Raw genomic sequence first — 23,519 nt, forward strand, 5'->3', positions numbered from 1 at the left:
GTTTGTTTCTCTCCCTTGTTCTGGTTCATCCATTGCTTCTAAGTTTAGGCTTTTCTATTCAGAGTTGTTGTCTTCCTGCTGGACAGGTGTAGTGCAATAATTGTCTTCCGTCTTGTAAATAGTTGAGCTGCAAAGTTGGTAAATGCTACAAACTCATCTTGTGAATTCGGGATTCTTGGTGAATTGGATTGTATTGGATGTTTGTGATGAGGCTCGCTCTTATGTCAATTTATTTTTCATATTCATGCATGACATAAGTCCATAATTCAGTTTCTCCTCAAGTACAATTTCCATCTTCTGTTATGCGTAGGTGGTCAGAGTGCCTGGCACATGCATGACTGGACCCAGGGTATCCCAGCTGAACATCGCCCAAAGCATGACACCGCCGCCACCGGCTTGTTTTTGTCTCACAGTGCATCCAGGTGCCATCACTTTCCCAGGTAAACGAGGTACACGCACCCTACCATCCAAATGGTGCAACAGGAAACTTGATTCATCGGACCAGACGACCTTCTTCCAATCACTCAAGGTCCAGTTTCGATGCTCGCGTGCCCATTGTAGACGCTATCGCCGGTGAACTGTGGTTAGCATGGGCACTCGGAGCTGCCTGCGGCTACGCAGCCCCATTTTCAGCAGTGTTCGATGTACTGTGTGTTGTGACACATTACTCCCTTCACCAGCATTGCAATCGCCGGCGAATTGTGTCCCAGTCGCCCTTTTGTTGCTACGTACCATCCGGGAGAGCCTTTCTAACCTCGAGCATCGATGAGCCGTGGTCGTCCAACACCTCGCCGACGGTTCGTGGGTTTTCCTTACTCAGACCAATTTCGGTAGGTTCTAATCACGGCTGACCGTGAGCATCCCACCAGCAGTGCCGTTTCTGATATGCTCTGACCCAGTTGTCTGGCCATCACAATTTGACCTTTGTCAAACTCGCTTAAGCCCGCTGCCTTTCCCGTCTGAAGAACAAGAGTAAACATTGATTAACGGAACTCACTATCAGGTGTTTTTTATACCATGTTCCGACCCGCGCACGCGCCGTAGTTCACCTGCAGTTGCTTTGATTTGCATAACGACTCGCCGCTCATAATGTTTTGGCTCATCGATGTATAACTGGACTTCTGAAAAGGCGGGCCACTTCCAGCCCGCCAGGTTGTTTGAACTGGTCCGTAAGAGTATGGAAATTACAGAGAAAATTACAAGTTTTATAAATATGAATTTGTTTTCATAGAATTTATTTTGAATTTGCTGCCAAGGTGAGAACACCTAAGTAGTTGTAATTACTGATATTACCATTAAAGAGTAGCATCTCTAATGGTAATATCAGCCTCTAATCTCTGTCATGATGAAATTCATTTCCTGAGAGCTGATATCTACATGGTTACCAACCTATCTGTTTTGTAATTCAGTGTAAATGTTTGAAATCCAACAATTTTCAGCACTAGAGTAGCGCTTTAAATAAAATGGAAAATTTGTTTTAGAATGCCTGACTTTGTGTCATTTACACAGTAGCGGCTTTTAAAAATAATTGTTCATATACTTGAAACAAAACGAATTACACCCTTCTTTTTTTTTTTTTTATCTTCATCAGATGGTGACATTGTGTTCCAGCAAGCGTGACTGGATTTGAGAATGTATTATAGTTGTTTTATTTACGCAATTTACGCGAAGTTTCCAATTTAATTGCCTCTTTTATTCATTTTTTATTGTTTCATTCAATTTTAGTCGAAAATATCTTTCTCCAAATGAACAAAAGTTGACAGTGAAAACTATCAGTTTAAAACAGAATGACAAAGTGACTTTTGTTTCAAACCACTTAATAATAATCTCATGCGTTTAATCTGTAATGAAGTCCTGTTAGTTGTTAAAGTGTGTATTCTGAAAAGACATTGAGACCAAGAATAACGATTTTCGTGTAAACTTTCCTCCACACCCAAAATCCAGAGAAAGTAAGCTATATAACACGGTACGCACAGAGATACCGTGTTCTAAATTATTACCCAAAACTGAGTGTGGACTTTCACTTTCTCCTGACCGAAATGACCAAATTAGTTAATTTTCTGCGATCAAAATCAGCACCGTCAGCTAAAACAGTTTTTAAAAGATGTTGATGCGGATTTTCCTGACCTTATTGCTTACAACAACAACAACGAGAGGTTGTTAATTATGAAAATTTTCATTTATAAAAAAAAAATAAATTTTACGTTGAATAATATTTACTATAATTAAGGAGAAATTCTGAGTGGCTGTGAAACGAACTCTGGAATGGCTGTTATCCATCCCCCCTCCCCCACAATTCGGTTAATACTAAAGAAATCCACCAGTTGCGCAATGTTCTGATGTTCTGTGCTCCACAATAATCCCAGTAACGCGTGACGTCATCACGGAATCGACTCCGATGTTTTTAGTCGAAGGAGTCGACTTTTGCGACTCCGGGCTCCAGTCGCGCGCATCACTACTCTAAAGGTGTTTCAGCGAAGTGACAGACCATTTGCGTTACAGCGCTGGCGAACAGCAGAGATTGTAACTGTGGCAATCCGAAGGAAGCACTTGACGCCAAACCTAACTTTCGGAGGTCGGGAGGAACGGCACTGTGTACAATTTCGACGGGTGGTGGACTGGATACGGTCCAGCAACTTTTGAAGAGGACAGAACTTGAAGATTTATTATCGGAGACTGAATAAACCAGATCCGGACAGAACTTCTCTTTTGCGTTAGAGATAAAGTAAGTTTTGGATTGTTTTAGAAATGTTAACTTATCATTAGTTATATTCTTCGGTAAATTTCGATTTAGTTTATTTACCTTTAAAATTTATTATTTTTAAAATAATAAATTTTAAAGGTCATTATAAATAAGTTTGTTTGTGCGCTGTGTGACGTCCCGCATAGTACACTACTCCGTGTGCCAAATTAACCCATGAATTCCCTGGTTAATGCGTGCTGTTGTTGCCTGAATAACTTTCGCTTGTTCAATATAATCGACCCTAAAATATCTTTTATTCTCGAAAGATTGAGGTATTGTAATGCAGAAACGTTTTATGCACGTCACTGAGAGCAAACTGAAATCTGGTAATATAAAGCAGATATATTATTATTGGTGTTGCACCCTAATAAACAGCACTGTCTCTCCCCCTCTGCGGTGAGGTTTATTTCATTGCAGCTTATTTTAATACCTGCCGTTATTGGGTGCAAATTACAAGCTATGCTAGATTGAGGGTTTAATGCACATACACCGGCATCTTAATTATGATGTAAGTACAGTCAGAAAAATCTAAATAAGTGTTTTACATACGACTGCATGAAATCTCTAATCAACATATATAGAGCTCATAAATTTCGTTTATGAAGTGGAAAGTGAACAAATGCAATCGGAATCAGTATACTGATAACCATTTGCACACAAGGTGGAATAAAGTGCAGCTAAACAGATATTGTTGCACAATATTCTTAAAAACTGATGAGCCTTCTCAACTTTTGGTTGAGTATAGTAACAAATACTTTATGCAAAAGGATTAATGTCACAGTTGGGAATCTCTTTCAACAGTAGCACCAGACATGTCTTGTTATCAACAATTGCACAGAGAGCTAATTTTACCCTCTGTTGCATGTCCCCATTCACGGGAGCATTCCATGAGAGTGGAGAACATGAAGTTCAGAAGTTACTGGACTTGTTCGACGCATAACAGCATGTGAGACCGATGCCTAGCAACTGGCACACCGATGACGTATCGAGAGCCATCCAGCCAAAGTTCTCACCTTAAACAGTACGTGTAGGGGCGTTGATTAGCTAGAGAGCCATTTCCTGTACTTTTAGGGTGTCAGGCCGGAGAACCAAGAACAAGCTGAATTTCTTAAAGATTGTAACAGCTTACGTTCTTTAAGAAATCAAAGGGAAGGATTACCAATACAAATTGGTCAACTATTTCTACTCACTTTTCAGAAAGCTCAACGGGATCCACAATGGATCCTAGCGTTGAGGGACTGGATTCTGAGATACTGATTTGAGATAAATCTGTTTGAGAGAGCGAACCTATTGATGCGTGATAATAACGTTGAATTTTCATGCAGCATTGGGAAATCCTCCAGAATTCCATTGGGATTCTGGAGGATTGTGCCTGTGAGAATTATTACTGATTAAGAGCAGCTATCTCCGCCATGATATGTTGAAAGCGAATTTCGCGTTCTACTCTTGCCATTGAGGTAGTCGTGATATGACAGGAAATTGAATCTTCCAGAAGACTCATCTGAGGAATCAATCATAGCACTCAACTCTTTTTGACTGTTGTTGGTGCAGTCGAGTCCCACATCTCACAGAGTGGGCGGGCGGGCAGATGCAATACGTGATACTTTTTCTGCTGGTCACTAGACAGATAATTTAGCGTAGCTGTGGTTTTTGCTTTCCAGCGAAGTTGGGTGAACTTTTGAAGTGAAACTTCTTTAGGCGCGCCCCAGGCGGTTTTCAGATGGGAGTAACTTGCATTCATGGAGTGACAAAAAAAAAAGCAACGAAAACGCGACCGTTGCCATAAGTAAATGCATTGCAGGCGCTCTGAACAGCCACCTGTCGTAGTAGGCTAAATGTCCCGGTTCTCGTGCGATTAGGCTCGGTTAATAATTATGAGGGTGACCACCTGGGAATAAACTGTGTAGTTGACTTTTTTTTCCTTCCTTTCTTTTGTTAACCTGTAAAAGATATTCTTCCGATTTTCGTATCATTTAATTTTGTTAATTGGTAAGGTGATAAAGAGTAAATATCTAAAGTAAAGATACCCTGCGGATAATATTCCTCCTATTTTCGCTTATTAGAATCGCCGTTAATCGAATTAAATTTCAAATAGTAAACGTGATCACAATGACCGGCGCTACATATTGTATAGCGAATGGTTTTTGTTATAGTGTGTTCATTGTAAAGTGATTTGATCATAGTGAACCAATCGTAAAATGGGGATCCACTGTAGTGAGCGTTGTAAGGCGTATTGTGCACGTGCGCGTGCAATGCGTCCATGGATTGACAAAATGCGTCAAGAAATTATTCATTCCCCCACCATTGTACCACTTAAATCTCCCCAGAAATGTTAGAAGTGAATTTGGAAGGAGTCATGGAAGTTGATATTGCAAATGAAAACGATGAAAAGTCCTTGAAGCCCAGTCGTAAACGAAAAGCGAAGGAGCCAAAACCGACTGCCAGAGTACTCCATCAAATCGCTCAACACGTAACGGGCGTAATACACAGCAGGAGCAGCAAGGAAATTTTAAGAAACACCGAAGCATCCACGCACAGTTTAAACCAACTTTCCTGGATAATGATTTCAGTTCAGTCTGTTCCGTGTGTGATCGGCGTTGGTTCAAGAACGATGTGAAGATTGTAGCAGCTCAAGATCACGATCTTCTTCAAACGGCATTTCCAAATGAGGATGTAAGTCAAATATCGGCCTATAACAGCTGTCGTGGCTCTCTCAAGAACAAAGTGATCCCGGCTCTATCGAAGTCAAATGATTTTAAATATCATCCGATACCACAGCATTTGCCGAAACTAGATTTGGTAACAGAATGTCTCATATCTCCGAGGCTCTCATTCATGCAGTTTCGTCGCCTGCGGCATCAATACGGTTAATACAGGATCCTCGTAAAGTGATAAATGTTCGCCTAAAGAAGTTTCACTTAACTTCTGTTATGCGTGCTCGGCGCACACACTTTTTTTTTTTTTTTTTTTTTTTTTTTTTTAAGTAGGAAGGTTACATATTAATGGAAGAGCAGTTTGAGTCAAACCAGATACCGAAATCGCAATGCGTTGACACATTCTTGATATAAACGCCTTCCATAGTGGAGTAGAAGGGGATTTCTTCCCTGAGAAAGTGATCTGATCTGATCTGATTTCTTTAGGTTGATTGACAAGTTAAAAGGAGAAAGATAATTCATATAATCAATCATCTTTTGATTAATGCTGATCAGAACTTGAAGAGGGTCCTCATTGAGCGGATTGAAATAATTTATTATGAACAGAATCAGCGAGTGGGCGTTCTCTGTGAACTCCTTGCTTAGGTAGAATTTTGTGTTTCTCGGATGATATTTCTCTTTTAGAGAATTGATAGAGCAGCTAGAGAAAATCGTCTTTTTTTTTTTTTTATAAGATTTAAGAAGCTGGACTAGCGATGTTAATAGCGTCGAATGAGGCGTAAAAATCAATTATATGATGGTTGCATCCGATTTCTCTTCAAAACTTCCCAATATCAGGTAGTGTTCTGGTTAGTGAGAGTTGACCTTTCTCGGGTAGCATATTGGACTGCGGGATGCTGGTCCTGAGAATCTGGGCTACCTGCGCCGGGAGTGCTTCATCTTTGGGTTCTCTATCTTGTAAATTCCCAAGTATAAACAGAATATTCAACATGCGGCAGGTAGGCTGTGGTGGGTAATTGCAAACAGGGTGATTCACGAAGATATGTCATACATTCTGGATCTGAATTCTGATGTAATTTTGAATTAAAGAGTGAATATAAACATGGGTCCAATTCCGAACGATTAGAACTGTGGCTATTTGAATCTTAGAAAAACAAACAAAAAAAGCAATTATGAGCGATATAAAATAAAAGTAATAAAAAACACAACTGATAACGTGTCGATTTATTTTTATTAAGGAAAATTATAATGAGTGTTTACAGATACATACGCGCTTGTGGTTAGAGTAGATTTTCAAACACATCAGCTTCGAATTCAATGCATTTCGCTTCTCGTGTGTGAATCAAGCGCGCCGCTCGTCTAAGCTCATAATGGCTCTCTTTTGTGCTGCCCGCAGCCTTCAGTATTCGATCAAATAATGTATCTCGCGTCTGCATTTTTTTGTTGGACACAAGATCTTTCATCCACACCCACGGGTAAAAATCTGAAAGGTTTATGTGCGGTGACCTAGTTGGTCATTTTGTGGACCATTCCGACATCGCCCAGAAACCAGTCATTGAGGTGCGTGACCACTGTATGGGAAAAATGAAGAGGAGCTCCATCGTGTTGGAAGTACATTCGGCGTCATGTAGCCAAAGGTATATCTTCTAACAGTTGCAGCAATTCATTTTGCAGAAGTTGTTGATAGATCTGTCCAGTAAGAAGACTTTTAGAAATAAATGGACCAATCAAAGAGGATTCCACACCACACCACATATTAACATTGAAATCGGTGTTGAGAATTACTCTCCACAGTGACACGGGGATTCGTTTCCTACCAAACGTGGAAATTGTGTGTATGTTATTGACACCGGCTCGGGTGAAGTTAGCTTCTTTACTAAATTGATTGTAACGATGCAAATGGCGGTTGTCATTCAGCCAATTACAAAATTTCAGACATCGGGCAGGATTCTTAGGTTCGAGATGTTGCAGACGTGTTGCACTTAGTATGCATACACGTCTTCTTTATGCATTCTTGATACTATTGATTGGAGAACGCCGAGACATTTGTGTACTAGTACGAGGACTACGCTGTACCGCCCAGTGACGTTATCTTGATCAGCCACATCTTGTGGAACTTCACGCTCGTATGGCCGAACGCTGGGAAGTGAGCCAATACCTCGCAGTGTTTGGAAAACTCGGATAATAATTTGTCTATTCGGAACTCTGTAGTTCGGAAAACGTTTGGCATTCAGCGATACCATTTCCATCGCGAAATCCGCAAACATGAACACATTGGCATATTCAGCGCTTGTAAATGTAAGAGACAATCTCGAAAGTAATACTCGGAACGACTCTACTCTGCACGTGTTTCATCTGACTCGTTAAATCAAGGTCGCCCGTGCGTACGAGTATCTTTTTTACTCAAATTGTCCGAAAAATCAGATCCTGAAGTGATCTTGATCAGCCACGTGACCATCTTCGTGAATCACCCTGCAGAATAGGTTACATACAATAGAGATTATTTTACATTAAAATAAAAATGTCCTAAAATATCTTCAAGTAAATAATTTGACTTTTTGCAAAAAAACATGTTAGACATGGCACGTTATTTTGCTCTTGTTATGTCGGGTCATCATTCTGGCTGTCGATGTGGATTCGCCCTCCAAAAAAAAAAAAAAAAAAAAATCAACCGTCGAGGTGATAGATTGCTGCGACACTAACAAGATGAAAGTTCAAGACAACTTCCGTCTGCTATGTGTGTCAGCCAGTTAGTGCGTTGTTGTGACTGCTTTCTGCCGCCTTCTTTTTCTTTAAATTCTAAAGGGAGTTCTGCGTGTCTACTCACGGATGATGGACGACGCCCATGATACTCGGATCAACGTTTCTCTCCCGCCCTCTTGTTCCGACATCGATTCCCTCACCTGGTGTTTATTCAGATGGCTTTCCCCATCCTTCACGCCTTTCGTGATTTCCCTCTGTCTGAGAGGCATCACCGAGTCCCAACGTTTACTCTCCGTCTCGAATCACAATCGGAGAATCCCACGAGACATTCCGCTAAGTAGAACACCGAAAACGGTCCGGGATCCTTTAATGTTAGATTTTAACTTAAGAATTCTTTTCTCTGAGATATGCATGACAGGCGACCCTATTCGTCCATTCGCCTCGTTTAGAGCAATTCTTCTTCAAGCGAGAGAACGGAATCAGTTTTACGACCCGATATCACTTCTGCTCATCGGAGTCGGTATCAGATTTGCATAATGAGGAAATGGTCTGTGCATTTCGAGAAATCAACCTGTAAACTTCGGTCAACTAAGGTAATATACTGCAGTGGTTTGTGTTGTATCAAGGGAACAAAAAAAAATTAGAAAAATGACCCGTCAAGTCAGTAACGGAAATGAAATCGTGGATATATCAGTTGCAAATGGCTAATATTTCATCGTGATGAAACATCTTTCTTTGTCTTATCGCATCCTTTATCCTCTCGTTAGCAATGAATCGTTGGTTTGATTCTTTAACACCGCATTCATCATTCGTATTCTTCAGTATCTGACGCGACTCAACATTTACTATTTGCAGCAGTTCTCAAACATACCGCTCCTTTCATTTTAATCCATCAGACAGGACGTTACAGAAATCTACTGCCAGAAAGAAAATTTAATATAATCGCATTATTTATAACCATCCGTAGGAGGATGTGGACAGCAACGGACTTAGATTTTAGACGGAGTTAGTTCGTTGTTGTGAGATCGTATTTTTGTTGTGTTAGCTGTCACGATTTTATTTAATGTATCACTTTTCGGGTGCAGATTATTCGATACAATAATGTCAGTGCATAACAATGCAAGAGGAAATTCAATTTCCCTCTTCTGATTTCTAGCGGAAATATAATGAAAACGTCATTATACCACTACAAATCGGGTGGAAGGTCTGTCCTCAAAAGCCAAAGCCAAGCACACGTTGTTCAGTAATTTAGAGTAACGTTTTAAGGGCATTCGGTGCTCTGTAGATAAACCTCCTTCTAGACGTCCTCAAACATCACAGGAGACGAGAATGCATCGGCTATTTTAACTAAATTTATGAACATAACGCATTACTCTGTTCGAAGAGAGACGCCTTCGATCTCTTAATGATGGCCCTTATCTTATACCCACTTTGCGAGGCATGTTAGAGAATTTAATGAAATGCCTTCATCAACTAGACAAGGGCTTTAACAAGGTGTCTTCCCCATTCAGAATATGCGGATGGGAATGTCAGGACAGATGAATAGCACATTGTAGTCTGTTGAGTGGACACTGCTCGATATTTTTCTATATGGATATTGCAAGTCGATTGTTTTCCAAAGCAGACTTCATAATCTCCCAGTCGAAAGATACATCATAGGAGAAGAGTTACTCTCTCTTCAGAGAGTAACTCTTGGCTTAAGCCGATGAATAGACACGTGCCACGTGTTAAAAGTGCGCGGTTCAAAAGAGTATGTACTGTAAGATGAATATCCAGATTGCTGTGCAGTCTACTACAATATTTGCGTCGAATGTAAATATTGCGTTAAAGTGGAAATTGGTGAAATAATGATCATTTAAATCGTTCTTTAATTTCTTAAAGAATTACAGATTATTCTTAGACGTTTCATGGTATAGGAAGTACCACTAAATCTGCGCACCACCGCTAAAAGAATAATTAGGATGCATTAAAGTGAAAATAAATATCCATATCGCAACAGACTTGTGTGCACATTACTCTATCATTTTACCCATGCACAGTTTAGTTATAAAATATGTCCCTTCCCGTTAAAATATACAGCCCATCAGGTGTAGTGTAATCGTCCCGCCCCACAACATTTTAGTGTGCCGCGATAGAGGGTCTAATTTAACAGGAAACTGTGTAGACGAGAAGGGTATATATACTGTAAGATAAAGATTGGGTTACTGCGTGGACCAGTGATTTAAACTGAGAAATAATTCGGCATTGACAAAGCTCCATTACTCACAACACCGGATGGCAAACTTCATTACTCGTCGTCATTGTAAATCTGAAAAAAAGAGGGCAACACCATATTTCTTACGCACGCTGTGGCATACAAAGAAAATAATCGAGTACATTAGACTTCCCTTTCTCGACTCACTGCTGCATTTGCTAGCAGACAAAATAAACGCTGAGAAAGAAAGTGAAAAACTGCATTCCATTTCAGCAGATGAAGAGTTAAATTTACTGCTACTTATCGTCTAAACTGCCGTCTCGAAGAGACTGTTTACAGAGCGAATGGCGCGATTAGCTGATTACTATTATAAGCCCCCCCCCCCCCAAGGCTTAACAATAGAACGGGTCGAAATAGCCCAGTGCTGCGATGACCGAAATTGATCATTAAAATGAACTTTCAGAACCTTTAGAGAGAGAAAGAAAATTTACATTTCGTGAGGTTAATGCTGTTTTGTTATTTATGAAGTCCGTACTGAATGAATTTATTAAGGTTAAATTGTATCACTAATTAACAAATGCCGAAATTGAATAGTTCCTTGGAAGGATAGCCTCTCATAAGACCAATTTACTACTGAAAATGTGCGTTTTTAATTGAAAACAATCATCATGAAAAGGAAACTGTTTTGAAGAAAAGCTTAGCGTGCTGCGTTGTGTGTTACTACAGGGGAAAAAATCCGCCTTTTTCACAAAAGCGTGTTGTTAGAGGATTAGAAGTTAGTTCTTTAGTTGTCATAACAAGAAAACACCGGCGACTTCAACAAACTTGGAAAATTGGAATGATGACGCAAGGTGAGAATCCTCTTCTTCGTTCATGGCACAACATCACGCGTCCCACAGAAGCAGTTACAGACGTAATGACTGCATTTTTTACCTCCTTGACGAAAACAGAGATTGTCTCTCGATTAGAGAATAATCGATACTGTCAGGACTAGTTGCCGGGCGTGAACATCCGCCCTCGTTTTTATAGCTTTGAAGCCACTTTAGGACCTATAATAGTAATGCATCAATAGAGCAGTCCGACGTAATGGATTGGCGTAGTGAGATCGACAAAGAGCAGGCGATAATGAAACTAAGGTCGGGAATGATTAATGCTATTTTAACATACAAATGAAAGAAGGTGAAAAGGGCCTGGCTTAGATATCAACGCCAGAAAACCCAGAGAACAAGGTCTTTGGTTTTTCGGTGTATGTCTAAGACCTAATTCTAATTTTGAGACGCTTTGCATCGTGTAGCTGTCACATACCAAATTAAATAATAATAATAATGATGATTCTTTATTAACATAAATTGTATACAATTGTGATTCCTTACACAGAAAGCCAGAGGAATCTTACAATACATTATTTATACAAGTGATAATTTTTTATCAGAAAAAAAATAATAATAAATAATTAAAAAATAATAAAAACAAAATAATAATCAAAATGTAATAATGAAATAGTAATTAAAACGAAAAAGGGCTACAAGTTCAGCGGGACATGAAATGACATCGGCTAACTAAGACCGGCACTTACATAACTGTCCTTTACAAACAGCAAGATGGGACAACATGCCTCGCGATCTGCCTTGTCAATAGTCCACAGGTCGATGTCGATGTTGAGCGAGTTGAGAGTGTCCAGAGTCACATTTGGGAAGTGTCTCTTGAAATTCTGTAACCGCTGGAGCCTTGAGCTTAAGGAGGGGGTACTACGGAGATGTCTGCCTGGCAAACGCCAGCCAACCGTGTTCCAGATGTTCATGTGATCATGCTTAGCTGCGCACAGATGAAGGAATGCCTTTATTTTCCGCACATGGGCTCTGTGGACTGCGAGCGTGTATTGCAGATTGGAGCAGAGTGCAGATTTAGATGTTGTGTAGATCTGGTGCCACCACAAGTTGGCCCACTTCAGCGGCACCACCCACCAGCCTCAGGAAACTATGGGGCGTAGAACTCCTAGGAATTTGACACTGTCTGTGGGAGTCAGAACATTTCCTGTCAATTCCGGACATAGAGAAGATGCAGTATCAGCAGAAGTCATCACTTGGAGTAAATATGAGATATTTTGACTTCTCTGGATTAACTGACAGGCCAAAAAATTTGGCATACTTACAGAATGTATTTAGGTAGCTGTTTACAGATTCAGAAGAGGTTTGTCTTTCTTGTGAGTCACCAACACGGCGTTTGCATGGCAAGTAGCATACAATATCATCAGCATACGATAGGAACGCTAGAATTTGATCCATTAGTGGAACGAATATTGCTGCAAATAGCAAAGCTCAGAGAGAACCACCTTGTGGGATCCCTACCTTGACGCTTTTAGAGACTAATGCTATTGCCTGTGAAGTGAAGCATTCTCCTAGATAGCAGATTATTGAGGATCTCGAGCATATGTCCGGATATCCCATAGAAAGATTCTATTCAAGTAAGGCAAGAAGGGGCGTGATTTGGACTGAGTCGAAAACAGATTTCATGTCCAGAAAAATGGTGTGAAGATCTTCGTTGTCATTCCAGGCGCGAAGTATTTTCTGCGATAATGACTGCAAGCAAGTTACAGTAGATCTATTAGGCATGGCATAATGGGTATGTTCGGGCCTATGAGCAGATTGCGAGTGCTACATCATTATAGATGCACTTCTCGAGGCATTTCAGGAAGGGCGAGGCACTTGATATTGGCCTGAAGTCAGCCGGTGTTTTCGCTGCGTTGAAGTCAAGTCTGTGGTAGCTCTTCTATTTAGAGATGGAACATAAAGTGTAAAGTGTGTTTAGGGTCAAACGGCACCAGGGGTTCCCCCCATCTCCGCGTTGCTTTCATTGTGGGTGAACCAGTTCGCTGGGAAATGCCAGAGATTTAAAAGTGTATGGATATTGTATATGTGTAGTGTCATGTACCGTTGTTCATCTGGTCGTTTAGCCGCTGGACCCCTACTGAGGCCCAACGTTGCCCCACTTTCGCCCCGTGGAGGCAGACCAGGAAACACCAGTAGACTAAGATTTACTCTGGCAGGTCCTGCCGCTTAATTTCCTGAGATTTCGGCGGCTAGGACCTAAAAAAAAAAAAAAAAAAAATATATGAAATAAAAAATAAAAGATAATAATACAAATTTTGTATATATGTATATTTGGTAAATTCGATGAGGAATAACGCTAAATTTTGAAAGGCCGAATGTATGGGCGAAAAACGTAATTTGGAGATGATTAAATCAATTCCGAAGTGTAGGACATTCGCTTGCGTATGTGTGGGTTGAGTGGGTGGGGAGAATGAAGCCTGTGGAACATAGTGCTCCACCAGACAAAAGTGGCGAAGGGAATCCCATAAGGGATAAGGATGACAGCACACAGCTAGGGCGTTCTGTGGTCGGTCGCCAAGAAGGCATTATGCTGAGAGCCGGAAAATTCTACCCTGTAAAGGGTTTGCAATCCTACCCTGGAGGTAAGAGGGTTAATAAGATCTCATACCAGCTGAGCTATGTGTTTTCAGTTGTATCTAATATCAGTAGAGTGATGTGCTGTAGACACTTAGTGCTGTTGAGCAAAGTTTCTCGTGGAAGGAGTAAGCAAGCGTAGTTGCAGATTCCTGTGCTGGGGCCGGATCTAAGGGAGGTTATCATAGTCGACGTTTTTGCAGCTGAAGTGGCTAGGAGGGTTCTTCTGTTGAATGTGTCTTGAGCAACTTGGAAAAATCAAGATAGTAATCCTCTTCATTTGCGAAAAGATGTTTCTGGTTGCGAGGGATCTCGTGGATTTTAGTGATGCATATGCACTCGAGATCTTCATAGTGCGCCATGAGTACATGAGATGATCCCAGTCTCAATGAGACCGCAGCTGCAAAGTGGATCTTCAATAATGACAGGCCAAACCCATGGATGGATCTGGCCTGCCAAATCTGCTTGAGCTTGGTTATAAGAGGTTTCTTTTCTTGCTTAATAAATAAATATGATTTTCATTGTAGTAGTAGTAGTAGAGGCATATGATGCAAGAAAGTAAGCTTATGTAGCATCAGCCAAAAAAAAAAAAAAAATTTCACACATCCATTCCCTCTAAAAGTTTGTCCTGAATTTATATAAGCTATCAATTTACAAAACGACAGATGGAAGTTTGTTCCAGCAATCAACTACCCGCTGGCAAAAGGCTAATTTCTTCACAACTATTCTACAACTGTCTTTCCTCAATTTGAATTTGAGCCTCCTGAGGTTCGTAATCTGAGCAAGAGGAAGAATCCCATCAGAATTGAACCTGTTTAACCCATTCAAGGCCTCATACACCTCAATCAGATCACCTCGCAAGTGCCTAGTCTCCAGACGCTGCAATTTGCAAAATTTTATGCCTCTCTTGGTGAGAGCCTCTTCGTCCTCCTCACCAATCTTGTTGCCCCTTCTCTACTCGCTCAAACAACTCCTCATCCTTCCTAAAATGAGGCCTCCAGATCTGTATGCAGTAATCAAGGCTTGGCCTGACCATTGCATTATACAAAGGGATAATCACCTCCTTTTCCATACTAGCCTAGCAAAATTCCTGTATATCATTGACAATACCCCATGACCTGCTCTGGCAGCCTGTCTGCACTGCTCATATCTTCATATCTGACTGCACAATTACCTCCAGGTCTTTTTCATTCTCCACCTCCCTGAGTGTAGTACCACACAGTTGGTACATTTCTCTGGGGTTACTTTTACCCATATGCAGTACTTTGCATTTGTCAATGTTAAATTTCGGTTGCCACTTCTCAGCCCATCTGCCGAACTTTTCTAGATCCTGTTGCAGTAGCACACTGCCATTATTGTCATTAACAACGCTGCTAACCTTTGTATCGTCTGCATACTTAGATTAAGCTTGATATACCCTTCATCAGTATCATTAATAAATATACAAAACAACAGTGAGCCCAACACCGAACGCTGGGGCACTCCACTAATATAATTAGTCCACGAAACAGCGTCCATTAATTTCCACTCTCCCTCTTTTCCTACCCAACCACCCTTTTATCCATTGCAGCAACTTGTCCTTAGTATCTTACTGCTCCAATTTGTACAGCAGTCTTCCATGCGCAACAGTATCAAAAGCTTTATTGAAATCCAAGTATATGATATCAAAAGATCGACTCAGGTACTTAATTTAACGAGATTAAATTAAAGAAAAATTATGTATAAATAACATAATCAACGTTATATACAACGTTATGTATAAATAACATAATCAACTTAAAAGTAATAAAAATAATAATAATATATCAGATTAAAAATTAATAAAATAAATTAAAATAACACAGAACAATTTTCTTGAGTTCGGTTTTCCTTCAAATTCTTGGCGAGCCGGAGCGATTTCGCATCTGTAGTTGGTTATGGAATGCAGATCTAGAATGCGACATCTATACTTATTGTCATCGATTTTACCCAGGTTGCATCCAAGGATTGGGCTAGATGGAGCTTTTAATAAGGGAGGAAGCGACCTTTAAGGTGTAGCCTCGAAGGAAGAGCAATCTGGTTGGAGTATCCGCCAACACACACAGTATCCCATATGTTGGGCGTTGAGATTCTCCCAGTGATCATTTTTTATGATGAAGATGAGTCGTCCTTCATGTATTAATGCTGAAAATCTGGTTATGTTTAGTGCTTTGGGCTTAATGGAGTTGGTTAGTTTGATAGAGTGGCCAAAGGCTGTGGAAGGGATAGATTTGGTGAAATGTGGTTGAAAGTGAAGGCCCCAGCAGTAACCTCCAGGCAGGCAGCAGTGATTTTTTTTTTATTACAGTCTTACATTTGCAAGCTTCCAGTCTTCGGGAAAGGTTCCATTTTAAAGGCAGTGATTGAAGAGGTTTAGGAGAATCTCTCGGTAGGTAGTCAAAAAGGATTTTGCAATCCTTTTTTGACTACCTCGACCTCAATGAGATCAGGCCAAGGGCACTGCTTTTCCCTGGTTTTCAGGATGGCGTAGTTAAACTCGTCCAGGATAAAAGGCTGTTCAATTTGATTGTTAGTGCAGGTATCGTTTTCTCTGCAGCTCTCTAGCTGCTGTGCAGTTATCAGCTCGGCGCCCTAAAGAAAGAGAACATCGAGAATTGTATTAATGGATTCCTCCATTGTGACAATAGCTAAGCCTTGAAGGGTAACGATGGAATTTAGGACTTCACCCAGGCGAGTTTGTAAGTGGCAATGCCACTTACAAACTCGCCAAACTAGCCCTTGCCTGTGGTGGCTCAGTGGATAATGTCGCTGCTTTCCATACGTGTGGAAAAGGTGTAGGTTAAATTCCGTGGTTAGTTAACCTTAAGAAAAAATTTATCGAGATGGGCTGAATTTAGACCTTCTCGAAGTTCTGCAGTCTTCTGTTTCTTCCCCCTTCCGGAGACCTGGGTTTTCATCCCACGAATAGTCAAGCCCACCAAAGAATACAAGCAATTTACCAAAGATACCACATACTGATACTTAAATAAATAACTATCTACTATTTTGTGCTCCGGGACGACCACATAAGGTTAGAGGAGTACACAAGATAGGGAAAATACGAGAACATTACTGTATTTAGTAGTCACGAGAGCTTGAATCACAGTCACTCAAGCGCACGTAGTTACGTACCCTTAAGCTTGACCCCCTCGGCTCCTACGGCTGTGCCTTCTTTGCCTTGACCCAAATTCTAAATCACCAAGCCCTCCTATGAGTTTTTACTTTTATAAAATATTGAAACATAATCTCTTATACGCTCTAAGTACAGTAGTTTGTACTGAACATACTACTTTAAGAAATGTAGTGCTCGTATTCCATGTCTGTCATAGCTACCGGATCCTAGTATTAGATAAAATAGCGATTCTCCACATTTAAAATTATTAGAAATATCTACATAAGTTTTCGCTCTTTCACCCCGGATAATTGAGAGTGCACGAACATAATTGTTTTTCTTAAATACGCCAGATTTCTGCTGAGATAATTGCAACGTTCTCTACTTTGATATTATTTTATACCAGCAAGGAAACCTGCGGTAATTATTTTCTGCACACTTCAGTTTCCGGTCACGTTCGTTGAAATACCTAAATGTTAAATAAACATGAGAAAGAGAAGGAGGAAAAAGTTACGTAATGGAGGAAAAATGCCGAGAGAGGGAGAATTACACGGTGAAGAGATAAAGCACAACAACACTGAGAAGGTTAATGTATGTTCAGCTTTCATGCAATTGCGTAGTTAAAGTAAGTTACTAGTTGAAAAAATACAGTTCTGATACAGAATAAGGCATATGTTTCAACTGGAATCCATCCGCTCTTCCTCAGCGAGAGTCGAGAAACGAACGAGCTATTCAGGTAACCGTAAACGTATGTTCTTTACCCACAAAGCTATACACAACTTTATTAGATAGAAATTTCGGCCTTAATGTTGTGGGCTTTTCTTACTCGCCATTCGTTTATTTCATATCTCAGTGTGTGTTGGCGATGGTGACAGCAGGAGTGGAATGCATTTCTGTAGGTGGCGATAGGGATCTCCATCTGCGGCATATAGATTGTTCCTTAGCATCTACTAGACTCTGGGATTACTCTTTGGCTTCGATCTTGGAGCCTGCTCTAAACTCTTTTAACTACACTAATAGGAAAACGTGACCGCATCACGGTGACTACCTACAAAAACGGCATTCATATTACCTATCGATTGACGATGCTGTAGCTTTGATTCTGACTTCTTTGCGAATATTCTTTCAACGAAGTATCAGTAGCATAGGCCCTGACAAAGGCACTAATTATTTCCCCGAATTTTCTTCAGGTGGCGTTGTCATGACAACCCGAGTCTTGAACTTTGCTCCGCTCTACTTCCAGAAAAGCAGTTGCGGTTTGTATATGAGAGCCATTTCATGGGACGTGGAGACTAGTTATTTTAAGGCCATTCACTTTATGCTCTTCCGTGACGTTGTGTTTGATAGTGGGAATATTCCGATGAAATAAACATAAGATGCTGCATAACATCGCGCATTTTTTTTCCAAGAGAACGTTGCCTCCTATGTGCACCACCCCTTACTCCCTCAATTTTATCGTCATCATATTACCTCTTGAACTTTCTAGCTGAAGGAAATCCTGAATGACAGCGATTCAAATCTGTTAACGCCATCAGCGAAATTCTAGAAACGATTACATTGGTCGAGCATAAATGATAACATGAATGTTGCCGTTTCCAGCCCGAGAGAGATGCAATAACGACAAAAGAGCATGGACACTGGTCTTACTGCTCGTACGTAAAGTACAGGAAAGTTTGGGTTTTTATGTGAGCTAAAGTTTTATTTGTAGTTTGGTGGTTGTAATAAACGTACTGAAACGCAAAAGAATCTTTCGAATTCGAAAATAAACTTATCACATTGAAAGTCAATGTTAATATTATTAAAAAAACTCGAAAAAAGTAAACATGAAAGTTTATTTCCAACTTGGCAGCATCGCATAAAGGCTTAGGCAAGCGTAAGATCAAAGCTAATCATGGGCACGAACTTTTAAGTGGTATTCTCGTATAAAGGCTCAATTGATCTGCTCTGTTACATGGTGTTAAGGTGGAATACGATTAAAACTAATTTAGAATAAATTAAAAATTCTTTTAAAAATAATAAATAACGACGAAAATATTAAGATTCCTTTTATTATTTATTTATTTATTAATTAAAAGAATCTTCTAATATTTTCGTCCTTATTTATTATTTTTAAAAGAATTTTTAATTTATATTTTAAATTAGTTTTAATTCTATTCCACCTTAACATCATGTAACAGAGCAGATCAATTGAGGTGAGTACCGACAATTTAAGCCTTTTATGGAAGGTTTAATTGTAATTGTTCAAATCCACGTTCGTGAATTTTAGCTTGTGCAGCCCAAGCTGCGTGTGCATTGTCATGGAGAAGAAAAACCCGATGATCCAACTTTCCTCTTTTTTTTTTTTTTTTTTCCTCAATTGCATTTAACTTTGGCATGGGGTTGGCCTAATATGCCTCCGTTATTGCAGTTTTAGGTGCAAGGTGATTGATCAATTAACATCAATCCTTTCATATACAAGAAAATTTGGGCCAACTCTTTTCCAGACGATGATTGGGTTCGAAACTTTTTCGTTTATGAAGATCGCTTGTGCTTCTACTGCGCGCTTTCTAATTTGGATTCAGAGGATCATAAAATTGTAAAAAAAGTTTTCATCATCAGTCACCAAATGGGATAAAAATATCTGAATTAGCAAGAAATTATTTTAAATTCTCTTTTGTTGACTCCACTCTCTGACGTTTGTCATAATGGAAAGGTGTCCGGGAATCCTCCTTGCACAAACTTTAAAGATTCCTAAATGCTCAAACATTGTTAAAATGCTTCCACGGGAAATGTTAAGTACTTTTTAGAATTCAAAACTAATTCTGGTTTATTAAAATTTTTTTATTCAACGATGACAGTTGTTTCAGATGGCAGGCCAAACCTTGGATCATCCTCAACTGAATCTTGTCCTCCTTTTAACTCTGCCGACCATCTTGAAACAGTAGCATACTGGGTGATACTTCCCCAAACACTAGTCATTATTTCATGGATTTCTTTAACATTTCTGTTTTCTTTCATCAAAAATTTGATTACTGAACTTTTTGCCACAGCTCGTATCTTCATTTTTCCTTTGCATTTTTAGATCCCTGTTTTTACAAGAAACAGTGTCGTTTTTTAAAGAAATAGGCACTTCTGTGTTGTCGTGGACCGGCTAGTTAACACTTCGGAATGACTGCGGATATTGTGTTGCAACCACAGAAATGCGCTTTATTGACTATGCATGTTTTTGATGCGAATAACAGGAATTATTATCATGTGTGCGAATCCCATGTTAAAGAATATAATTCTAAGCGTAGTTAGAATAATAATTATTTATCCCTATTTAGTAACAATCAGAATAAACAAACTTGCTTGTCTGTTCTCCTAATGAGTCCGAAGCTAACGTTACAATGTCATTTTTCTCCCTTTCTGTTTCACCCTGTGCGGTTGATTAAAGCCGGAAATTAAAATTTAACCATCTAGGAGTGCAGATTTGTTTTTTTTTTTTTTAATCATTAAAACAAGCTGATTATTCTGAGAAAGTGGAAAATACACAAAAATGCATTTCCCGTGAATATTGCTTAACTTTTGACATTATAAATATTCATTCCCTTCTACTGTTTCTAGCAAGTTTTCGTAATTCTTCTGACGACATCCGTGCAACCTGTTAGGTTGACTGCACTTTTAGAGTGGGTAGCGAGCTTTGATTCTATATTAATCCCAAATGGGATGATCGTGCGAAGCAATTCTGGGAAAGTGTATTGGACAAATATTTGCGGATGTACGAAAGCTTGAGCGTTTAGAAATTCATTTCCTGAGTGAGAAGCTGTTTGCCAAGAACTGCGCCTGTTCGGATATTTCTGACGTATTTGACAAGAAATTGAACGAAGTTGTGCGACGTTAACAGTGATACATCGGACCAAAGGGACGTTCTTGTCCCTCATCGCGACGCGCGACTAACCAAGTAATATGAAACATCTGTGCAGTGAACAGGGTTAATAAAACAGGTGTACAGATACGTCACATGATAGATTACAACAGTGGACTGACTGACAGGATGGCTAAGTGCACCTGGAAAAAAAATGAAAAGAAAAACGAGAAGCAGTGGGAGTAATTGGGCTCTTTTAGTATACTTCAAGTGTCAAAAATTAAGAATGAAAGTCAGAAAACAAAAAAGAAGTGCTATTTTTTTGGTACTGACTTAAAGGTTAGGCAGAACTTTACCAGAACTTTTTTTTTAAGAAATTCGTCTTAATTAATCCTTCTTGACGCCTTGAAGTGATTGCAATGTAGTAGGAAATCCTGTTTCGCAGAGCAGACATTCAACTGTGTACCGTAAATTGATTCCTCGGCTGGTTATTAGAATTTCATTCTGAGTTGAAAGTTTCCACTAGAATTACCAGATTTCATTTTTGCTGTCTAGAGTACTACCCACTGCGTAAATTTGGGCCAGAAGTTTCCACTCGGTTTCATTTCAATGAATAACATCTAGAAAACTATAAACGCCAGCTTGCAACGAGATCCTGCAGTGCATTCAGAGAAAATTTAATTTAAAATTATCCACGCTGAAATTGGTTGTCTTCAAGTGCTCCCAGTTGGCGTATCTACTTCGGAAAGATTAGTCAAAAAAAAAACAAAAAAAAAAACAGAAAATTTGCTATTCATGTAACAACGAAAATAGCGAACATTTTGATCTCTGTAGACATTTCTATGGCAAAAATATGGAACATTTATGAAACAGTGATTGTTTTGCTTAATTTTTATTTCTTTTTGAATAAAAAGCTTTGGGAAATATGGACAAACTGAAAAGGAGCTGATTTACTAAGGTTTGTACAGAGTGCACAAGATTGGATATACGCCCTCGCGGTAGCACAGTGGTTATGACCACCATCTTCCCACCCTAGGTGGAAAGATCCCAATTCAAATCTCGTCAATGACGCGAGGAATTTTTCACAAGGTGGCTGAGTTAGTCGGTCTCAGGCGAAGGTTGCATATTTTCGCTCTCGGAAACTGGTTTTTTGTCTAGCAAAAAGCGTACCGACCAAAGAATATGCACTATTACAGAACGATATATGAACGCCTCGTATCTTTAGACCATAACATACATAATCGAACTTAGATTAAGTACGTGCTAAGCAGCGTTATAATAATTGTAATTTTTGGCGCGTTACTGCATTGATGCTTCAAAAATTTCGATCATGCGAATGATGAGTAGTCGGTATAAACGATGCGATGGGAGTTTGATATTTAAACGTCACAGCATTAAATTTTACATGCATACCATGTAGTACGAGAAATTGAATTAAGATTTAAAGTCAGAAAACAAAAAAGAAGTGCTATTTTTCCGGTACTGACTTAAAGGTTAGATAAGAGGGAAGACCAGACAGGTTTTAAGATTACATTTTTATTAGAGAAGAGGAAGATTCAAGTGGACTCTACGCAAGGAAGCCAGTGGTTTATATCCCATTAATAAATGTCCTTCGTAATTACACTTCTCGACAAAATTAACAAAACAAAATATTTTTCCTGAATATTTTATTGTGAAGTGTCACCGAAGGCAAATATTTGATATCATAGGCGATCCTGGCATGTAAATTCCGAATATCTGATAGAAATCGATCTACCATCTTACAGAACCGCACATTATGCAAATTATTCATTCCTATAAAAACACGGGTTGCGACCACGTCACTTCATTCCCGTTTTTTGGCTTGCTCAGTGGGATAGCCGCATCTCCAGTACTCAGGATGGCAAGTCATCGTCGTTTAGATGATTTTTTTGAGATGGCGGGCTTGAAGCCGGACAGTCGTAGGCGGAGATGGCACATGGACTTAATGTGTCGTTGGACTTAATGTATCGGCCCGGCACTCTGGAAGCAGTTTCAGGAGACAGGAACCATTATAAGAAGAGCCGGCCAAGGTCGCCCGAGGGCTACGTCAACCAGAGCAGACCGCTATCCAGCTCTAACAGCATGACGGAACCCTACAATATCCTATCATCAACTATCTCTTGAGGTGGCTGCTGCCCTGCCACAGGTGAAAACATTTCCAACCGGACTATGTTAAGAAGGTTCAATTCAAGTGGACTCTGCGCAAGGAAGCCAATGGTTTGTATCCCATTAACCACAAATCGCCTCAGCGCTCGTCGAAACTGGTGCCATTATGAGACTTGGAGCTCTGACAAATGGGATACAGTTCTGTTCTCTGATGAGTCCGTTTTAGCCTACAAACAGATTCTAGACGTTATTTCATCTGGAGACAACTAGGATTACGATACCATCCCTCCAACATCAGAGAAAGGGACACTTACGATGGAGGCGGTGTTCTCGTTCGTGTGCAGCAGAATAATGATCAATGGTCGCACCCCTCTTAATGTTTTTGATGGAAGTACAGTAACTGCACAGAGGTACCGAGAACCTTATATGCGACAATTTTTGAGTGCGGTTGGCCCTTTCTTTTAATGCACGACAACGCCACTGCGCATAGAGCTCAGGAGGAATATTTTGAAACTAAAGATATCCAACGACTGCCGTTGGATGCCAACAGCCTCGGCCATTTTGTGAGCTAAAAGCTACGGTGGTGGAAGAATGGGATTTGTTGTCACAGAATCTTATAGACACCCTTATACTTGATCGTAGTGCACCGCTGTCAGGCCTGTTTAACCGTTAGAGGGA

General features: G+C 39.9%; 1 protein-coding gene across 1 annotated transcript in view; it reads left to right on the plus strand.

Moving 5' to 3' along the window:
* The first annotated feature begins 2,527 nt into the window (after nucleotides 1-2,527).
* Nucleotides 2,528-23,519, plus strand: part of LOC150081008 (orexin receptor type 2-like) — a 214,215-nt gene continuing 193,223 nt past the window's right edge. The window contains exon 1 of the mRNA XM_090380887.1: nucleotides 2,528-2,725. The gene's annotated coding sequence lies outside the window, so the exon portion shown is untranslated. The remainder of the gene's footprint in view (nucleotides 2,726-23,519) is intronic.

Source organism: Mastigoproctus giganteus, chromosome 9, assembly GCF_048544385.1.
Source record: "Mastigoproctus giganteus isolate SK-2022 chromosome 9, ASM4854438v1, whole genome shotgun sequence".
Taxonomy (NCBI): domain Eukaryota; kingdom Metazoa; phylum Arthropoda; class Arachnida; order Uropygi; family Thelyphonidae; genus Mastigoproctus; species Mastigoproctus giganteus.